The 21,461-nt window shown below is 48.5% G+C and overlaps 1 protein-coding gene across 1 annotated transcript in view; it reads right to left on the bottom strand.

Moving 5' to 3' along the window:
- PTPN5 (protein tyrosine phosphatase non-receptor type 5) overlaps positions 1-8,416 on the bottom strand; it is a 54,377-nt gene extending 45,961 nt beyond the window's left edge. The window contains exon 1 of the mRNA XM_059138057.1: positions 8,074-8,416. The gene's annotated coding sequence lies outside the window, so the exon portion shown is untranslated. The remainder of the gene's footprint in view (positions 1-8,073) is intronic.
- Positions 8,417-21,461: the final 13,045 nt, after the last annotated feature.

Raw genomic sequence — 21,461 nt, forward strand, 5'->3', positions numbered from 1 at the left:
CTGAACTCTACCTGTGAAACTAATAAAAACAAGAAACAAAGAATGTGTTAAATATCAACTCCCATCTTATGGGAGTGTCCAGGAGGACACGAGCAGAGGGGCTGGGAAGCTGCATGGAGCGAGGACGAGCACCTCTGGGACAAGCAGGCGTCCAGCGGGCAATGGGGAGGGCGTGTCAGGTAGAGGACCGCGCTGGGGCAAAGACGTGCAGACATGCAGGAGTAGGGGAGGGGGAGAAAGACAACATGTGGGTGCAGCTGGGTGCATGCCACGGGAGAGGGGACTCCTGCGGCATGGAGGCCTGCTTGGCAGCCGGCTAAGGCATCCACACTTGAACTTGAGGCTGCTTTTTCTTGGCGGCATGAAGGCAGGTCTTGCCAGTCTAGCAGGATGTAGAAATTGGTGCCAGTGAGCTGGGGACACAACAGTAAATGGCGATGACGCCATTCCTATGAAGATCAAGAGCAGACAAGACATCCGCAAAGGTAGAACCGGGAACACCGGTTACCTTGGAGGGCAGGTCCCTCATTCCTGGAGGTCATGGCTGAAGGTGCAGCTGGCAGTATTTACGGGATGGGGCCGGGAAGCCTTTCACAATGAAGAGTTCTCCCACTCAAAGGCCAGGAGGGTCCCTGGTAGGAAGCAGGGCTGCAGGCCATGGGCCTCACCCAGGCTTTAAGGAGCTGAGGAGACGGACTACATCTGGGTTTGGGGAAGATAGAGTTTTGGCCATGATGGAAGCCCACGAGGTCCGGGCATCTCAGGGCACCAAAGTGGCACAGAAGGTGTACACGGGACCTCCATGGACACTCCTGGGCTTTGGGTTTTTTCAATTCTGGCCCTCTGTCCTGAAGCTGCTCAGGCCCAGGAGGAGCCCTGACTGTCCCTCTGTGGCACCCCAGGATGGTCTAGAAGGAGGTCAGGCAAGGAAGCCAGAGGGAAAAGGAAATGGCCCCTGCAGGCCTCTCTGCTTATGATAAGCTCTGGGGGATGATGAATGAGCTTCTTCCTCTGATACGAGTCTCAGCGAGGCAGGGCACCCTTGGAGGTCAGAGTCCCTGGCATCAGGTCTGGAGGCTGCTCCTGCTGCTGCTACAGAAAATCATTTTCTGAAACCATGGGCGAAAGCAGAACACAGCTGACTTACACTAAAATGCCGGCCTCACCTCCTCCTGCAGGAAGCCTTCTCGGATCTCCACACCGTGCACACGTGTCTCCTGTGTTCCTGCAGCCCTCTGCCCAGCACTAGAGGATGTTACAGCCTAGGTCTGCATTCTGGCTCTGCCACTCCCCTGCTGTGTGACCTTGGCAAGTTCCTCAAGCTCTCTGAGCCTGTACACTGAGGACCATGAAAGCCTTCTGTACAGAACCATCATGAGGGTCGGGTGAGATCATGTCATAAACACCCAGAAAAAGTTAGTGCTCGTTATTATTATCATTATTATCAAAGCACACGTCAGGATGGAGCACTGTTGCTGGGTTACTCGACTGGCACCCCCAAGAGACATAAGCTCGTTGTGGGCAGGGGCCTTGTGGCCGTGTGGATTTCCTGGCACAGTAAATACTTGCATGCATGAATGAACTGTGTCCTCTAAGACCTCTCCGGAGAGCTTTCTTTTCCACCCACAAGGCTTCTAAATCACAATAATTCTTCACAAATGGAGGCTGGATTCACTTTTACTCTGTTCTCTCTTCTATTAGCTCCAAGGCCATGAAAAAGCCACAAACTACTTCTTCTTCTTCTTTTTTTTTTTTTTTTGAAGATTTTATTTATTTGAGAGAGAGAGAAAGCACAGGAGCTTGGGGGAAAGGGAGAGAGAATCTGGAGCAGACTCTGTGCTGAGCGCAGAGCACAATGAGGGGCTCGATCTCATGACTGTGAGATCACAACCTGAGCCGAAACCAAGAGTTGGCCACTTAAACAACTGAGACATCCAAGTGCCCCAAGCATCTTTTTTTTTTTTTTTTTTTTTTTTAAACTAATGGCTTGTTCCCAGACTCCAAACTCCCAAGACTTCCTTCAGTGGCCTTTCTCATGCTAGGCCCACAAAAATCCTCTTAAAAGAAAGCCCCAATGGTTTCTCACAAAGTTAAACACACAGTGACCCTATGATCCAGCAATTCCATTTCTAGGTCCAAAAAAACCGAAAGCAGGGGCTCAGATACATACATCAGTATTCACTGGAACAAAGTCCACAATAGCCCGAAGCCGGAAGCAAACCAAGAGCTCCTCAATGGACGAACGGATAAACCAAGTGTGGTCATGCAGACAACAGAATATTACTCAGCCTTAAAAAGGAAGGAAATTCTGGCCCACTCTACAACCTGGAAGCATCCTGAAGACACTGTGCTAAGGGAAGCAAGCCAGACACAAAAAAGGCAAGAACTGTACGATTGCACTTATGCGAGGGGCCCAGGATAGGTGAATTCATAGAGAAAGAAAGTGGAATACAGGCCACCAGAGGCTGGGTGGGAATGAGGGCTTATTGTTTAACGGATACAGAATTTCAGTTTTGCATGACGAAGAGAGTTCTCTGGGTGGGGGATGGTGATGGTAGTGCAATATTAGGAAAATATTGCGAATGTACTTAAACGCCCCCAGAAATGTACACTTAGAAATGAATAACATAGCAAATTTCAGGTACTTCCCAATTTTAAAAAAGCACCCCCTACAGAACAAATGAAATGCTGGAGGGACCCCATCTCGAATCAGACAGAGCTGGATACCACTCTGGCATACCTTCAGTGATCTTTTGCCTCTGGCCTCCTGATCTGAGATCTCTCCATCCATTCCCTCCTTGGCTCTCGCTCTGGGGTCCCCCGTTCTCTTTCTGTGCCAGGACCCATGGCCACATCATTTATTTCCATGAAATCCCCCTGCCCCTGTCCACAGTCACTCCTTTCCATCCCTTCGGCCCCTCTTTAACCCCTCCATGGCCCCGTCATACCCTCTTGAGGATGCTCAAAACGGAAGCCTCAAGAACCTGAGATAGAAAAGCTGCGGTTGAGGATGTTCACTATGGGATCCACCGACAAGGAAATGGTTAACCAAAACAGAGTAAAGCTACTGAGGATAAATAAAGATCAGGATGGAACATGGAAGTCATGATAAAGTGTTAAGTGAAAAACACAAGATACTAAAGCTAGGTGTAGACTGATTTCATCCATTAAAAAATACAGACCTTTAGAGACAATCAAGAAACAGACTCTTGATACAGGGAACAAATTGATGGTTACTGGAGGGGAGGTAGGTGAGAGGAGGCAGATAGGGATTAAGGAGTCCTTAATTGTGATGAGCACCTGGTGATATAGGGAAGTGTTGCATCACTATATGGTACACCTGAAATTAACATTACACTCTATGTTAACTAACTGAAATTTAAATAAAAAAATAATAAACTGCAGGAAGGAAAAAAGATTTTCAGAAGAAACAGAACAGGATGTTCAAGATCATGGTTCATCTTACATTTGCTTTACAGTGCGGTCATTTTATTTTTATAATGTAATTTATTTTTTGAGGCCAGGCAACACCCTTAGGCTGATGATGAAACATACAATCTCTGCGGCTGACTCCACAAGCTGCCCATTGCTGAAGTCCACAAGTCCTTCTGAGTGACTTCCAGAGAGTTCTGGGGCAGAGGAACATCTGACTTGAAGCCTCTCTAATGACTTCAACAAAACACCTCACCAAGCAAAGGAAGGGCAATTTAGGATATTTCTTTGACCATCACACTGACCAGGAGATTTGGCCATGAACGGTTTAGCCTCTACATTAGCCCAAAGTTAGACATTCTCAGATCCTTGCTCTCCAACAAATCTGCAAACTGTGGACTTTTCATACTTGAATGACATCACATTGAAATCATCTGAGCTTTATCATTTTGATCCTACTACACCTTACTCTGTCGTAATATACTTAGTGGTTCATATAATTCCAAAGTATGCAGCTTCATACATAAATAGTCATTTCTAACATTCATGCATTCAACAACTATTTAGTGAGCTAGTGCTGAGTATCAGGTTTGGTTTGCTAGTCACTAAAAATACAAGGAGAATAGGACTCTGGTTCTCTTGGGACTCCTTAACACTGTGATTTCTTATTCCTCAGGCCTATAAACACCTACACGATCTGGCCCTGCCCCTCTTTTCTACCTTTTTCCTTACCACCCTTCCTCTCTGCCCATCTCTTATAGCCATACTTGTTGCTCCCTGAAAACACCAAGGTATTCTTACCCCAGGGCCTTTGCACTGGTGGTCTCCTCTTCTTAGAATGCTCTTCTCCCTGATTTCCTCACTTCATTCAGGTCTTTGGTCAACTCTCACCTCCTCAAAGATAGTTCTGTTTAAAGGCAAATCTCTTCCTTCACTCTTTCCCCTCCCCACCCTGTTTTATTTTTCTCCAGAGCACTTCTCACCCCTTGAAATGTCATATCTCTGCTTATGTTTTATTTTCTGTCTCCCTTGGTAGAGCTTGGGCAGGAAGTTCATCTTTTTCAGCAATGTATCCCCAGAGCCCAGAACAACCTGGCACATAACAGATGTTTATATGTATCTGGAGATTTAATGAATGGATGAACGAATTGACTCTTGACAGTTCGGGGTGCTCAGTGAGCCAGCTTTGCAGGAGTCATGATGGCGTCCTGTCAGACCCACAGCCCCCACTGGCAGGCCTCCCTATCCTCCTTCCTACCGGGCTCTTTCTGTGAATGGCATCCTTAGCAACTCAGGCTCAAAACCCTTGCCACCACTTCTCATTCCTCCCTCCCTCTAGCACCCACATCCAAACCCCTGCCCATTTCGGTGACATGCTGACCACCCCCACTCCTTATCTCTCACTTAGACACTGTCATTGTGTCTTACCTGGGCCCCCTGCCAGTGGGTTCTCACCTCCAATCTGTTCTCCACACAGCAGCCAGGATGAGATTCCTATTGGCCAGGCTGGATCAGGTCTCTCCCCTACTCAGAAACTAAAGACCAGTCTCTTAGCTTGGCATTCAATGCTCCCAGAAACTGCCTCCACCTTCCTACCCAGTCTTCCTTCTCGCAACTCCTCGGTTATGCTTTCTGCTCCAGTTGGAATGAAACACTTCCCAGTTTCTACACACGCCCGAGAAGGCCCCGCTGCCTGTTCTCTGTTCATGCTCCCTGTAATACTTGAAATAATGCCCTTTCTTTCTTCTAGTGTACTAATCATGTAGACCCAACTCACATGTTACACAGCTTCTCCAAGAAGTGACTCCTGATTTTCCAGAAGAATAAAATCCATCCTTCTTCTCAACTCTTCCCCAAAGGTCATCTGTATCTCTTTTAGGGCAGGTGTTGGGAAGAGACCGGTGACATGACAGGGAAGAGTTCAGAATCTGGATTCAGATGATCTGAGCTCGAGGTACAGCTCTCTGGATGAGACTTTTAAATTATGCACCCTTGGGACGCCTGGGTGGCTCAGATGGTTAAGCGGCTGCCTTCGGCTCAGGTCATGATCCCAGCGTCCTGGGATGGAGTCCCGCATCGGGCTCCTTGCTCGGCAGGGAGCCTGCTTCTCCCTCTGCCTCTAGTCTGCCACTCTGTCTGCCTGTGCTTGCGCTCTGTATCTCTCTCTCTCTCTCTAACAAATAAATAAAAATCTTTAAAAAAAAAAATTATGCACCCTTAGGTAAGATCGACTCCAAGTCTTAGCTTCCCCGTTAATAAAATGGGAATGGTAATACTGTGGCTATCATGGGTGTGTTAGAGAATTAAATGTAAGGACAGTGTAAGAAAAGCTTTGACACTACATCAATTTCTAAATTCCGTCACAATTAGCTGTGAAACAATGGATGAAGAGAAGCGTTCCTTGTCCCAGGGAGGTTTCATGGATGTCTTATGCCAGCTGAGCCCTAAGTCAGGTGGGGAAGGGAATTTTGGGGAGAGAGGGACTCTGGGGCCCTAAAATCCCATGTCTTTGGGCAATGGAAGAGGGAAGACGTGGAGGGTATACCCAAAAAGCCCGGGCTCTAACTGTATTAATAGTTACCTATTCTGGAGCTCCTTCTATGCCCCAGGCACTGTGCTAAGTACCCTACATAAATTATCTCACCACATTGTATTCCCTCACAGAGTAATAGAAGAGGAAAAGCAGGCCCACAGTAGTTATATAAATAAGTGCTCCCCTTCCCCCCACCCTTCTCCCTGGCTCAGCCCTGAAAGGTACCCTGCAAATTTCCAATACCATGATCTTATCTTTCAGATGGAGAATCTCAGACCCAGAGAGGTTATGAGCATTCATTGAAGCTGTCCAGCCAGCAAGGAGGAGGTTGGGCCTGGAACCCAGATCTCTCCACTTTCAGGATAGAAGCCACTGCTCCACAAAAAGCCAAGGGGCACCAAGCATTAGGAAGTCTACGTAAATGGCGCTTCTGGAGTGCAATGCCATTTCTAGGGCCTACGGCCTGAGTGGTCGTCCCTGAAGTTAGGACACCTAGTCACCTTGCCAGGCTGCTCACCCCACTCAAGAAGGAAACTCTTGAGACAAGAGCCTCAGGCCCCTACAGACTGAACACTGCCCTCCTTGCCAACTATGCTGTCTACGTCTTGAGTCTCCTCAAGAGTGACTGACTTCATGCACTCACCACCCAGCTTGTACTCCTTCGACATACCTCTCGGGGCACCCTGTCTGCACCAGGCATCAGGCTCAGCTCTGGAGACACCCAGCTGCCCTTGAGAGAGCCTTGCCCTGAGCTACCACCTGAGTCTGATGAAGCTGTAACTCAAGCTTCCCCAGCAGCTTTGTCAGCAACACCAAGAGGCCATACTCAACAGACATCAAGGAGGAAGGGGCAGCCGGATGTGAAGGATTTGGGGACCTCCACAAATGATGACGCAAGGGGCCTGGGTATAAGATGCAGGCCATTAAGAAGGAGGGGAGCGTGACTGGGAAGCCATATAGTCAGGTCAAGGTGAGGGAAGGGCTTGCTTCTGGAGATTTAATGCTGAATGCCACAGCAACTGGTCCAACTGAGGACACAGACTCAGTGACTTCTGGGAGAGCCCAACATCCTAGAATCTGATCTTCTGCCCAGGGCTGCTTCATTCTTGCCAATCAAATCCCCAAACCTGGAGTGCTTGCTTGCATAAGAGAGCTCTCTCCTTTGAGGCTGACTGAAGCAAACTAAAGGCCACCCTTTTCCCCCCACAGTAAGGATGGTAGCAAATGAATGGCACCTGCCGCTCCAAGTGGGGGCAGGGCTGGAATTACAAAGACTTTGCTGGTACACTCAGATGAATTTTGGGGTTCCAGTGGCTATAGAATTGAATCATGTAGGAAAAAAATGAAAAGGAAAGCCAAAGACCCTAAATTCTAAGGCAGGCTTTGTCACTAACTCTGGTGACCTTGGTCAAGCCACCTCACTGGACCTCAGTTTCCCCATTTGTACAGTGAGAGGGTTAAGTGAGTTCCAAGGGCTCATCTGGTTCTGACCCTCTAAGCCACGTGATCCTTGGTCAGGTAAGCCCCCTCAGGGCTCTGATCAGGACAATCTCCAGATTTTGCAGGAGTCTGGGCCTCATCTAGGAAAAAAGGGCATGCTGGGGGAGGGGAACGCGCTGGGCTTTTATTTTGAGGGTGGGTGGGTAGCCGGTGATTTAAGCTACACTGTCGGTCCGGGGGAGGCGAAGCGAAGGGAAGGCTGGGAGTTCGTTTTACAGGCCAGCAGGCTAGCGGCGATCTCCTGCCTCCCTCCGGAGCTTCAGACCCCGGAGAGGCGATGAAGCCAAGAGCCGCGCACCAGCCTCGGTCGCGGAGGCTCGGACCCGGGACCACCTCCTCCATCCTTCCCCGCAACCGTGCACGAGCTTCGTGGGGAGTGGCTGCCGCTCTCTCCCCGGTACCCAGCGCCGAGCCCCCTCCCGACGCGGGTCCCCCTCCCCCAGTCCGGGGGCGCAGGGAGCCCCATGGGGGCGTGGCGGTGGCGGGCTCTGGCTTCTCGGCCCTGGGGTTGGAGGAGGTCTCACTCGCGGGGCGGCCCCGGCAGGGACCCCGCGCCTTCCACCTCCCGGCTCCCCACACAAAGGCGCCCACAGAGGCGCCGCACTTACCGGCCAGAGCGGGCTCCGGGCGCCGGCGAGCGGGCGGGCGGGCAGGCTGGCGGGAGGATGTGCGCGCCCGAGTGTGCGTGTGTCTGCGTGTGTTCCTGTGTGTGTCTGCGCGAGTGTGTGTGTGTGACGGGGGCCGCGCCGAGCTCTGTGCGTCTGCGTGTGCGGGGGCGTCCGTCCGTCGGTCCGTCCGCCCGGCGCTCCGTCCGCCCGGCGCTCCGTCCCGCGCTCCGTCCCGCGCTCCGTGCGCGCTCCCTTGCCCGGCCACCCCACCAAATGCGCTCGGGCTGCGGAGTCGCGGGCGCAGCGCGGGGTCGGCTTGGCACCCCCCGGCCCGGGCTCCGCCCCGCCCCCGGGCGGCCTGGCGCCGCTCGCCGGGAATTGCGCAGGGCCCGCGGGGCTGGCGGGCGGGGCGTGGGAGCTCCGACAGCGCCCAGGGGCCCGAGTGGGGCCGGATCCCCGAGCCTTAGTCCCTGACCCTGCTCTCAGGCGCCCCTCCCCCTACTCTGCGCGGAGTCCCCGCGCGCGCCGCCCCCGCGCGGAGGTTGCCTGGACAGCGAGGGCGGGGGAGCGAAAGAACCGCCTGCATTTCATTCATGATTTTCTTTTCACGGGAGCCCCGGGCCCGGGCTGCGCCGATACGGCGACCGCCAGAGGGACCCCAGCGGGGTTGTGCGCTGCGAACCCAGTGCGGGACGTACAGGCAGACAGATGGGGGTAAAGGAGAGCAAGACAAAAGGGTCAGTCCTGGGGGCGTGGGGGTGGGCGGAGGGTGCCTGGAGAGGGTGCTGTGCCGCTCCCCGATGTTGCCCGCAAGATGCCAACATCTGCACGGAGTGGTTGCATATCCGGGCGCACACAGAGCTGGGTGCCTAGGACCTGCTCCAGGGCTCGGAGGAGGCACCAGCCTTCCCACTCTTCTTTCTTCAGTTTCTGGGGAGCAAGACCTCGCTCCGCCCGGTCTCTCCGGCCTGATGATGCTCGCGGTGGGGCACGCACCTGTCTTGGCTTTCTCCTGGGCACCAGGGGCCGAGACGTGCAAGGAGCTGCCCATGGCCCCACAATCTCACATTTTCCCAGGCTGGCACCCCGCTAGTTAGAGGTTCCTCATATTCCTGATTGACGGGGGGGGGGGGTGAGGGGGGGGAGCTTTTTCAGGTATCAGGCTGCACACAGAGCAGGGAACCTAAGCTCCATTTTTTCATGGAGTAACCGAGGCGAGACACCACACAGCTATCACCTTCGTTCCAGCCGCTATCCTCTTTCACCCAGAATTCTGCTATAGCCACCAGACTGGTCTTCCTGCTTCCAGCCTTGGCCCCCTGCAGTTGATTTGCCACACAGCAGTAAGAGATCCTTTTAAAACGTAAGTCTTCAATCCTACAATGGCTCTTCATTTTAGGCAAGTGAAAGCTAAAGCCCCTTAACCAGCTGCAAGGCCTCTCCTGAACTGGCTCCCTTTGAAGTCTCTAACCTCACTTCCTAACACTCTTTTCGCAGTGGTCTCTTTTAATGCACTGGCCACATGGCAGCTATCCTGTGGCCTTAGGACCTTTGCACCGCTCTGCCTGGGAACTGCCCCCAGAGAGTCACATGTCTTGCTCCTTTACATCTTAAATGTGTCACCTCAAAGAGGTCTTCTGTGACCATCCTCTTTTAAATTGGAAGCCCACTCTTCCTATTTTCTTCGTGGTAGTGATGACCTTTTTGTGTCTCCTGTGGCTCATTGGCCCTTCACTGTCAGCTCTCACCTCAGTCTGTGGCATTCCAGTTCCCCAGGCTCCCCAAAATTTTGTTCTCTAAACAAACTATATTTTTCTGGTTTCTATCCTTCGTTCATCCAGTGCTTTCAGCCTGGAAAGCCAGGCCCCTCTGTTTGACCTCATTTGTAAGGTCCAGTTCAAATACATCCTTCTCCATAGGGCTTTCACTCATATCCCACCTGGAAACTAAGCACTCATTCCTTTCTGTCTGCTATGATAGCAGTTTCTTTCTTTTTTTCTTTCTTTCTTTTTTTCTTCTAAGTGCACTATAAACTCCTGGGCTAGGGATGGGTCTCTTATCTCTCCCCAGTTCCCAGCACGGAGGGACCATCATTGCATGCTTGTGGATTAAGGGCCATGATTTGGAAGGACAGGATCTTGATTAGTCTTTTTTCCCCCTAGGAGAGGCACAGAGCCCAGCTAGGTCTTCTCATTATCCTCAGGTAGTTGTCTGTGGATCCAGTATCAGATAATCAGGTCGTGCTGCTTGGTCTGTACGGAAACGTGGGTAGACATGTCAGTTACTGCTCAAGGACTTGTTCTCCCCCCCTGAGAGCATCATCTCTGTCCTTCAGCATAAGGTTGATTTTCACTAATGGCATCAGTGTAACAATAGCAGCGACCATAAATGAATGTTGAGTATGCTCCAGGCACCGTTTCGTGTATTTTCAATACATCGTTCTATTCATCTTCATGATAACTTTGGGAGGTAGGCATTTTGATATTCTCATTTTCAGAATAGAAACCAGAAGGGAAAAGTGACTCATGCTTAAGGTCCTGCAGTTGATATGTGAGGGGTGTGTGTTTCAAATTCAGATCTAGCTAAATCCAAAGCCGGAGTTCATAGAGCAGGGGTGCCTTACCAGCAAAGGCCCTGGAGGCTGATGGAGAGGAGGGGAGGGGAGGAGGAGGGCTCAGAGAGATTCAGCAAGGTCAGCCTGGCCCAGATTCTTTTGGAAGCCAGCTCAGGGAGTCACAGAGGCTTGGCACTCCAGCAGGTCTGGGGACTTGCTGGCTTCTGTCAGGGATGCCTGTGATGTCCTATGGGGAAGGTGAGTTGTCATCCTTTGTGAAGACAATACCGGAAGGCCAGGACTGCCTCAAAGACATTCCCAGCTGTGTGCTCTGGGTTCCAAACCCAGCCCTCGTTGTCAGATGTGATGTACAATGTCCATCTCCAGGGGTTACAGTAAGGATCTGTAATGACATACATGGTAAGACACCTGCATGATACATACCTGTGTGACTGGACCTACAATGTAGTAGAGACTCAAAAAATGATCTGTTTCCTTTGCTTCTCGTAGGATATTGCTGTCCCATAGGGATAGAGCTAACCTAGTCTTCCTACCCCTTTCCTGCCCTGTACATCCTCTTATTAAAGAGGTTTAAATTCCCATTGTCTGGTAAGTGTTACCATGGGGTGTAGTTAAGGAAGGAAAGTCCAACTTTTATGAAGGGCTTTAAAAACAAGCTATCCATGTTGCTTCCCTCTATTCTCCCCTTTCATCTGCATGAGTATTGTTATTACCAGTGAGGAGGCTGAGGCCCAGTACTGTGACCATGGCTTCCCGTTGGCCACAGTACTCTCTAATGAATGGCAGGAATGAGATTCTGACCGGTGTCTGACTCAGTGCCCTGAGCAGCGCCCATCTGTTTACCTCTTCAGCATGCAGAGTGAGCCCACCAATTTCCTTTCTCTTCTCTGATGGGGAAGAAGAATTCTGTGAGTCCCATGACAATGGAGTCATCCTTTGGGGGTTGGCAGGGGTTAGGCTTACTGGGGCCATTTCGTGTGACTCATGTAGCCTCTTTTCAGGAAGGGAGGAAGAGGGGTTTGGGAAAGAGGAGAGAGAGAGGGGGGAGAGAGAGAAAGAGGACCTGACTAACCAGAGAGCAACTTGCTGGTGCTTTTTGATGGGCTTTTAGAGATTAGAGTCGATATTTCTTGCTTTTGGTCTCCCTTGGAATTCACGCTACTAATAATGAAATGTTTTGCTTCAGTGAAAATGTTCCCCTATCCAGATTTTATTTATTTACTTACTTATTTATAACCCACCCCAATCCACAAAGGATTTGAGGTAGCTTACCGCAGGAACAGAAACCATAAAACAATGTTAAAATATCAATAAGGATAGAGAATCAGGACCAAGGAAGATGTAAATAAACTTTGAGAGACAAGACCAAAGCTTGATAATTACAGCTGATTTTTATCGAGTTCTTCCTGAATGCAAAGGAATTTGTATACATCACTTTATTTAATCCGTAAAAAGAGCCCTGTGAGGTAGGTGCTATTATTTTCTTCCTTTTGAGGCACAGAGAACTGAGGGCCAGAGAGATGAACCATGATGCCCAAAGTCCCGTAACTGGTGAGCCATAGAACCCATATCTGGTTTGACTTTGGAACTCGTGCCCTTCACCGCTGTCCTGCCCTGCCTCCCCAGTAGAAAAAAGACTACAAATATGCAGACCACAGAGGCCTCCAGAGCGCTGGGCTTGAGCCTCAAATTCAGTTCTGATCATCTTGGATGGCAAAAAGAAAGGGAAATAGTACATGGAACTAATGCCCTCACACCGTACAAGTCTTTGTTCAAGGTCACTTCCTCAATGAAGCCCACCCTGACCACTCCTTTAAATAGGGGAGCTTGCCTCTGCCTCCTCCTTGCTGCTGCCTAGTCCCTCTTTACCTTTTCCTTTATGATGTCACATTTTGCCTTCTAACACCCTGGGTAATATACAAGCTATAGTGTACATTTGTTGTAACATAAAGCACTCTTCAATATATTCTTTATTAATACATTTATTTGTAAATTTTAGATTAACGTATGTGGCTAATAGGGTCACTGTTTCAGTGTCCGTCGTCTTCTGCTAGAATACAGGTTCCACACGGGCAGACATTGTCATCTGTTTGGATCACTGATATATCCCAAGCGTCATAATGCCTGGTGTGTAGTAGGTACTCAATAAATTTTTGTTGCATGCTTGGATGATTATTTCAGCGAGGAAGAAACAGACCAATATGTTGAAAGTGGCAAAGTAGTTCACCTTTTTTTTGCTAGTTTACATTATCTTCTCCTTCTTCTTCCTCCTTTCTTTTCTTCTTTCTTTTTCTCCTGTTCATTCCCATAAAGAATTGGAGGCAGCTCTAACACTAAGCTCTCAGAGCACAGTTTCGGGAGGATTTTTCCGATGGTAGACCCTTAGGGTCCCTGTGGCCAATGACCTTAGTCTCATTGTTATAGGAAATGTATAAATGGGTTTCATGAAGCCAATTTAGGTGAGGTCTCTCAACAAAAGCTGGGCATCATCCTACACCTAAATTGGCAAAGGTAATTCATTTAGGGGTCGAGGAATAGTGTCCCAATATCTTTCCCAAGGACTTGGGATTTGGAGCAGATGCTGTGGGATGGGAGATGGGAAAATGAAAAGCAGAGCATTTGTGTGAAATAATTGACTTAAAAGGAGAGGACATCTTTATGTTCCTAAAAGCTCACCTCCGGAGTCGTATTTCCTGGCTGCAAGCCTGAAGAGTGAAAAACCAAGGACATTAACAAGGTTTGTCAGAGGAGACGCTGAGCTGGGGTGGATGCGGGCTGGGGGTGTGATGTGATCTTTCTGTAGGAGCTGGCCTCATATCCGGGCCAAGCCTCTGAGAGCCGCAGACACCAGCCTGTCAACTCAAGGTGAAGGCCAAGGGCACCTGGCTGCCAATCCCAGGGAGAAACATCTGAAACACCATCTCAGGAGGAGCGAGAGTCGGAACTTTGATCACTCCTCTAGGATCTTATGAAGCAGATTCGCTCAAAAAAAATATTTTATAGAGGGCCTCCTCTGGGCTGGTCCCTATTCCAGAAGCTGGGTACCTATTAGAAAACAAGACACTCATCTTCCCTGCTCTCATGGAACATACATTCTAGGGGGACACACTGCCAATGAACCAGGTTAAAATAATGAATAAAAAAGATAATTTCATACAGGGATAAGTGCAGTAAAGGAAAAAAGAACGGGGCGATGAAGCGTGAAGGTAGAGAGAGGATGTTTCTGACTGTGTGATCAGGGAGGGCCTCTCGGAGGAGATAACATCTGAACAGAACTTTGAGTTAGAAGAAAATGGCCACGCAGAGTAAGGAAGAGCTTTGTAGGTAAAACTTTCTCTTCTAGGCACAGCAGAAAGGCCAGGGACAGATGAGGTGGGAGAGGAGGCTGGGGGAGTTTGTGTTTTATTCTGGTGTGCTAGGAAGTGACAGAAAGTTCCTCTGTGGGGAGAGTGATGGGGCTTGACCCCGAATCTGGAATGGGAGAGAGTAGCAGCAGCAGAGAAGCACTGAGAATCCCAGCCCTCTGCTCCCAGAGGGCCCCCAGAAGACCTCCCATCCCGTGCTTCCCAAGTTGGTTGCATTTCAGAATCACTAGGGAGAACTATTTAAAAAATATAGATTCTCAGGCTCCCCCCACCCTCTAGAAAGTCTGACTCAGTAGGATTGGGCAAGGCTCTATCTTAAGATGCTGCCACTGATCAGCTGGGAACAAGTAGCTGGCCAAGGTCCCCCCCCACCCCCTTTAAGGAGACTATATGGAGGTACAAGAAGGAGAAATGCCTTGTCTGAGGCCCCACAGGGGGTGTGCTGACCCTGGAGCACTGAGGGCCAGGGGTGTCTGGCAAAAAGCCACAGGAGTGACTATTGGCTAACATAGGCAAAGGGGAATTTATTGGAAGGCAGTGGGGGCAGCTCACGGTTGGAAGAGATGGCTGAAGAACCATGCCTGGAAAGGTGAGAGTCAGGCTTGTAAGTTTCCAGGGTTGGGACATCTCCAGTGTCCCATCCACGTGTCCCCATAGAGATGCATGAGCACCTAACTTGGTTTTCTTCCTTCCTACCACTCAAGACTCCAACTTCTGGGAGAGCCAGAGACTGATTGGCTGGGTTCTGGCTGTGGACTCCCCTGACTGGCTAAGGGAGGGCACACCCTGATTGATAGTCCTATTCAGACTTCACTCAAAACTTCTTCCAAAAGGAAACCAGGGGTCTGTTACATAAAGAGCAGCCACAAATGTGCACTACATGCGGAACCACACAGGGTCATAAAGATCACTAATCACTAGCATCATTCCCATCATTATAGTAACACTTACTTACTTACCAGGTACTATTCAAAGCATGGTACATATATGAGCTATTTTAACTCACACTTTAAGGCTATGAGGCAGGTACTGAAGTAAGTGCTGAGCTGGGAAACTGAAGCACAGAGAAGGTAGGTAGCAACTAATGTCTAGATTCTGCTTTTAAAGGCTCCAATGGTCATTTATACCTGTTGCTTAATATGCTTCTCATTTTTAACTTGTGAGGGCAGGTATTTTTACAGTGGAGAAAGTGAGAGTGAACATGCTGTAGGATCTAGTTAGTAAGTAGGGGAGTCCTTGGATTCATACATTCACTCATTCATTCATCCACTCACCCACCCATCGTCCGTCTGTCCGTCCATCCATCCATCCATCCATCCATTCACTCGCTTATTCATTCATCAGGCAACAAGCAACTGTCAGGTTCTGGGAATGCACTGGTTAATAAGCTGCAGTTTCTTCTCTCCAGGAGTTCACCAACCCCCGGTGTAGTATTTGGGGCAGTAGTGAGAGAAGAGTCTAGAATGTGAGGCTGGCCCAGGAAAAATAAAAACGAAAACAAAACCAAGGGCCTCTTGTTAAAGGGTTTGGATTTTGTCTTGAGGGCAACCGCAGAAGGATTTGAAGCTGGGAATATGTGTCTTATGCAGACAGCTCTGAGTGCAGTATGAGGAATGGACTAGAGGGTAAGAATGAAGGTAGGGAGACAGTTGTGGGGTAAGTGGGGTGAGAAAGCATGACTGCCCAGATTAGGATGTTGGCACTGGAGACGGAAGGACGTGAACAGAGTTGACAGATTAAAAAGTGGAATTGACAGGACTTGCTGGTTGGCTGAGGCTGGGGGGTGAGGGTGGGTTTGAGGATGAGGCCAGGGTTTCTGGCTTGGGCAGCTGGGTGAGGTGTGGTGCCTTATACTGTCGGTGAGGTCCCCCTGAGGAACCGTTCGGGTGTGGGAGAGGATAAGTTGGTTTTGGACATGTGGTGTTTGAAGTTTCAGTATGACAGAGACAGGGAGGGATAGAGAAGTTTGTAGATCTTTTGCCTCCAGACCCTGTGATCTTCCCAGAATGCCTTGCTAATGTGAGAATCTCCATCTGTGAAGAACACTCAGAAACTGAGACTGTCAGATAAACCTTGGAGATCCCCTACTTCATTTCACATGAGAAAACAGAGGCCAGAGAAACGTGGTTCTTGGAAGATCCCTTAGCAAGGGGAGGGTTGAACTAAAACCAGAAGGGCTTCCCGGAAGGCCTGTTCCCTATCCTCCCACAGGACCCTAGTCCAGAGGGCATGTACCAGACACTTCACAGCAGAAGCCAGACTCCAGAAGGGTTCAGTTTGGCCTGCAACTAGTTCAAACTAGTTGTCACTGTTAAGAAAAGATTAGAACATTTCAGGGGCGCCTGGGTGGCTCAGTTGTTTAGCGTCTGCCTTCAGCTCAGGTCACGATCCCGGGGTCCTGGGATCCAGTCCCACATCGGGCGGGCTCCCTGCTCCACAGGAAGCCTGCTTCTCCCTCTCCCACTTCCTCTGCTGTGTTCCCTCTCTCGATGTGTCTCTCTCTGTCAAATAAATAAATAAAATCTTAAAAAAAAAAAGATGAGAACATTTCAAGTACAAATCCATATTTAAAAAAAAAATAACAAGATCTGGCAACCTCAGGCTCCCATGGCTACATGACAGTGACCAATGACGCTGGGGAGCAGTGGCTCCCTTGAAGCGGAACGTGTCCAGTTTGTCACAGTCCCCACTCTTTTCCCCATCACCGAGGGCATGTGCTATTTGCCACTTGTCAACAGGCCTGCTCTGTTGTTTTTCTTAAAGAGCAAAGTCCCCTATTTTTGGTATCATAACTAAAATATCACTTATCTGTCCCCAGCTTGCTTCATTGCCCTGGCTTCTGAAAGCATTTGAGGGATGACCCTACCCCTTCCTCTCTGTGAACCACACATTCCTCTTCTGTAAAGCGAGGTATTTGAATACGCTTCCGGGCGGGGGGAGGGGGGGCTGCGGCTCCAAGGTGCACTTCAGAAAGGAGATGTGCTATTGGCAATGTGTAATTGTTCTGCAGATGGTTTTTGAGGGATTGCTCACCCTTGACTCTTTTGTTCTTGAATTATGATTTATCTAAGCCCTTGGAAGAAAAATCCCTTTTGTTTTGGGAGTTTATCCTTCATCTTTCGATTTTGAAAAAAATGAGTACTTCAAACAATGCAGCATCGCTGCGGGGGCTCGGAAGCGAGCAGAGCAGCGCCGGAGGCTGTCTGGAGACGAAGGCAGCAGAAAACTCTGGTCTTTCTTCCTCTTCCCTTGCCTTCCCCTCCCCCCCCTTGGCTTCTTCTCCCCTCTCCTTCCCTCCCTTTCTTTCTCTTCCCTTCCTGTCTTTCCCCATCCCTTCCCCCATCCTTCCCTCTCTCCTCTCTCTTTTCTCCTTTGAGCAAAGATGTCATAATCAAAAACCTTTCCTAAAAAGACCAGTCTTATGCCCAATAGAGTTTAAGGTGGGGATGCCCGGGTGGCTCAGTGGGTTAAGCCACTGCCTTCAGCTCAGGTCATGATCCCGGAGTCCTAGGATGGAGTCCAGAATCAGGCTCCTTGCTCGGCAGGGAGCCTGCTTCTCTCTCCGCCTCTGCCTGCCACTCTGCCTGCTTGTGCGCTCAATCACTCTCTCTCTCTGACAAATAAATAAATAAATAAATAAAATCTTAAAAAAAAAAAAATAGAGTTTAGGTTGCCCTTGAATCCAAAGGGTTGTTTCTAAAGACCATCCCCTCCCCAGCCAAACTATCAAATACTCAACGAAATGAACTCTTGAGTTTTAATTCTGGCTCTGTTATTAGATAGTTGGTTCATCTTGGGAAAGTAATTTACTTTTCTCTGGGCTTTGGTTTTCCCATCTATAAAATGGAAGGTTGGAGGAAATGCTTGGATGCTGTTGCATTTCCTTATGGCCCTAACATTTTAGGAGACTGCCAGAAATTTAGAGTTGTTTGTTTGTTTTTATTTAAATGATCTCTACACCCAACATGGGGCTCGAACTCACGACCCAAGATCAAGAGTCTCGTGTTCCTCTGACTGAGCCAGCCAGGCACCCAACTCCAGATTTAATCAGTGGTAAAGGAAGGATTTCTATTCACCCTTCTTAGTAGATATGATGTGCTCCCAGCACCTGTCTTGCTAGGTAATCTTTCTTTTAGCATCATTCCTTTGTTGTAGGACCTAAATGTCTGTAATTAATTCTCCAAGTCCGATATAGCGCTCAGACTGCAGGTCCCAAGCCACAGGGATGATAGAAACGATTTAAGCAACAAGTGCACCCCCTGGTGACCGATGTAAAAAATCGCAGAAAGGCTCCACAGTTCAACAAATCCTGAATTTAAATCCAGCCTCTGCCTAACCCTCAAGGTAAGATTTTTAGGAAGGGCATGAAAGTCTTATAAAGTAATCTACAGCCTACAGATAGGAAAGTTACTGTTTCTGAAGGTTGTATGTCCACTCCCAGAGCCAACATTTGCCCACGTGACATGTCCACCTTCAGTGTTCCTCAGTTCTTGACTTAACAGTTGGGGTAGTGGATGTGTTGAGTCTCGCACTGCCAACCTCCAGTTACTCCTGTTTCTTGGTGCTGTGGTGGGACTGGTTATTGTGGGACAGAATCAGGTTGGAGATGTAGAAACACAATTTACAGGAGTTCTTAGTCCTGCTAGAAAAAGGTAGGGGTAATGTTAGATTCACTTATTCAAATGATCAAATACTGAGCACCTACTATGTTCCAGAAAGTTCCCAAGTAACAGGTGTACAAGTTGTGAACAAAACGAAGACCTTGTTTTATGAGTTTACATTTTATTGGTGAGGGGTTTATATTCTTTTCTAATCAGAGATGTGAAGATTCATTGGTTGCAAGTCATGGTCGTCTGCTCTGGCAAAAATTTGTGACAATGATGTGGCCAGGGACTCAGCCTAAGAAGATTTAGTGTGTCAGGCTGAAAGCAACAGAGGCCTCAGGGCATAACGCTGACAGACAGAAGCCCTACCCCGGAAGCTATTCTGGGTCCTGAAAATGGAATCTGAAGGAGGCTGGTTCAAGGTCTTCATTCTCCCAGGTATGATTAGTCCGGAGTAGCCTGTAGATGAGAGGAGAAGAGAAAGAGGAAGGTATACAAACATCAGAAGTTGCATATATTCAAAATCACCAGAGCTGGAAGACCATCTTAGAGATAATCTCTTCTAACAGGGTAACAGACCCAGAGAGGAGGGCCTTGCTTGAAATTGCAGAATTAATGACCATGATGTGAGATTAAAAATTGAATTTGTATAAATTGATAAGGAAAACAAACATATTACAACTAAGTTTAAACAGTATGATTCCAATTTTGATTAAAAATCATATATGGGGGTGCCTGGGTGGCTCAGTGGGTTAAAGCCTCTGCCTCTGGCTCAGGTCGTGGTCCCAGGATCCTGGGATCAAGCCCTGCATCGGGCTCTCTGCTTAGCAGGGAGCCTGCTTCCCCCCCTCTCTCTGCCTGCCTCTCTGCCTACTTGTGATCTCTGTCAAATAAATAAATAAAATTTTTTAAAAAATCATATGTGGTTATATTTTGGAGGTGGGATCATAAGGGTTTTAATTTGGGGGGCACACATTGATGTACTTTCAAAATATTCCACAGTAGGGTGTATATTTATAAAACAAAATAAACATTATTCAAAAGAACTTGTATTTTCAGTGATTCAAGGGAAATAAACCAAAATCTGATAGCAGTGGTGGAATATGTGTATACATATACACATACATATATGCATATATATTTTTTCTACTTTCATGAATCATCTGCATTTTGTTTAATAATGGTTGTAGATATTGCTAGTCTTCCCAATATGCAGTTCCTCTCTTATTCTGGGCATACAGCCGGATTCCCCTTTCTTGGGGATTACTCTCCTTTGGTGTACTCATCATTCTCCCAATAGGTTGTGACCTGTGTAATCAATGGAAATGGTGACAGGTCACCTTAGGGCTTCAGCATTCGATTTCCCGTGCGAGTCTCTGCAGCAGCAGTGAACACTAAGCCTTGGGATGAGATGGAAGTACCTTAAGCTGGGAGTTTCCTGTGCTGCTGGAGGGTGACCTCTCTGAGGAGGTGCCCAGACAGGCTGTGGGCTTGGTACGACAAAGAGATACCCTTTTCCTCTGTGACGTCACTGACATTTGGTGGTGCATTCCCAAGTCTACAATGACCAGTACAGTGATACATGTCAGCTTATAAAGTAAAAAGAATCGTTATCATTTTGTAAAATATAGTCAATGACACATACAATATTCAGGACTATCCATGTCAAATTTCACATTATTTTTGTAGTGAATAATCATCCTAAGTTTGATTTAAAATCGAGATAATTTTTTCTTTCAGTTAAGGAATATTGATGTGTAATGACTAGTTTATGAATTGCCGACTTGGAGTATTAGGAGGGAGCTCAAACTGGCATCTGGCACATTCTATGGGTTCATAGAAAGGCGTATCAAACCATCCAGCACAAATGAATTGTCCAAACTAATGGATTCCAAAACCTTAATAACCAGTAGTACCAGGAGAACTTTACAAAAAGTGGGACTTCTCAGTCTCACCTGTGGATTCTGGTGAAGGAGGCCTCATACAGGACCCAGCAAACGGCATTTTAAGAAATCTGCCATGTGATTTCAATCCCTGGTCAGGGAATGGTCGAGAGGCTGACTTCAAACTGCATTTGTCCGTCAATTTAAGTTTCATTTAAATTTTGTATTCATTTTGAAACTGAAATCACTTTTGTATTTCCGTGTCCGGTTCTCTCAAATTGGAATCCAAGGCGGGCATTCCCATGCACATGATGTGTAAGGCATGCCCTCCGGAAAAGCCTATAAGGCAACGAGGAAAGTCTAACAGGGAAGAAGCAGCAGCTGAGCCAGAGGATGACATCAGCAAAGCCTAGCCTCCCCATGAACTTGCAGGAGCTCTGGAGTATAAACGGCTCCCCAGAGTTGCTCCACCTTGAGCCAAGGGAGCTGGGCTTCTGTACCCCTCCCCACCCCAACGATGGGCAATCATTCGTCACAGGCAGCCTGGACTACAGGTAATATAAGCTGTGAGGTGGATCCAATCAGCCAAGGACAACTTGCTGATAGAGTAGCAAGTGTAAGCTGTTAGCAGGAATTCAGCTGGCAGCTGGGGGATAAGCATAGCAGATTGGGAAAAGGCATCCTGGGGGCGCCAACAGCATCTGCTCTGGTCCAGCTCTAGCACCACTTAGATCCACTGGCTTCTCTCTACCTTATCTCAGCTTCTCTGGGATTCTGGATGGCCACAGTGTGAAGTGAAAGTTATAAGAGAGGAATATGGGATGAGTTGTAGCATCCAGTTCTGTGGTTGGCCCCAAGGCTGCAATGGATGCTTACCGTCTCCTTTCTGTACCCCCCCCCCCATGACAGCTTCTCTTCAGCTCTGCTGGCATTTCTGCTGGTCTAGGTGGCTTGATGGTAG

The sequence above is a fragment of the Mustela lutreola genome, chromosome 1, assembly GCF_030435805.1.
Source record: "Mustela lutreola isolate mMusLut2 chromosome 1, mMusLut2.pri, whole genome shotgun sequence".
Lineage (NCBI taxonomy): Eukaryota > Metazoa > Chordata > Mammalia > Carnivora > Mustelidae > Mustela > Mustela lutreola.